Raw genomic sequence first — 345 nt, 5'->3', positions numbered from 1 at the left:
TGGCTCCAGGTTCTCTGGCTCCCACCCCAGGTGCTGTCGGGTCTGCAGCTCCAGGCACTATTTTTAGCCGCAGCAGTGTGAGATTTTCCAGCTGCCCAAGCCCCAGGGCGGCTCCTCCTGTTCGTCTCGCGGGGCTGTTCTAGACAAGCGTCTGCATTATTTTTGGCTGCCTTTGCCTTGGGGCTCCTGGAAGCCAGGGATTCAGGGAAGCCGCGGCACAGCTCTGTTTAAACAAGTGCTCTTAATAGAGCTGTGAGGGGAGAAGGAGACGCGGTGGAATTCGCAGTGGGGAGGGGAGAGGGGCTGCCAGCACACCCGCATGGGGGCGAGCCGCCCCTGGGCAGC

This window comes from Buceros rhinoceros, unplaced genomic scaffold (assembly GCF_000710305.1).
Source record: "Buceros rhinoceros silvestris isolate BGI_N320 unplaced genomic scaffold, ASM71030v1 scaffold29998, whole genome shotgun sequence".
NCBI lineage: Eukaryota > Metazoa > Chordata > Aves > Bucerotiformes > Bucerotidae > Buceros > Buceros rhinoceros.
The sequence above is the reverse complement of the archived record's forward strand: the minus strand, read 5'-3'. Positions refer to the sequence as shown.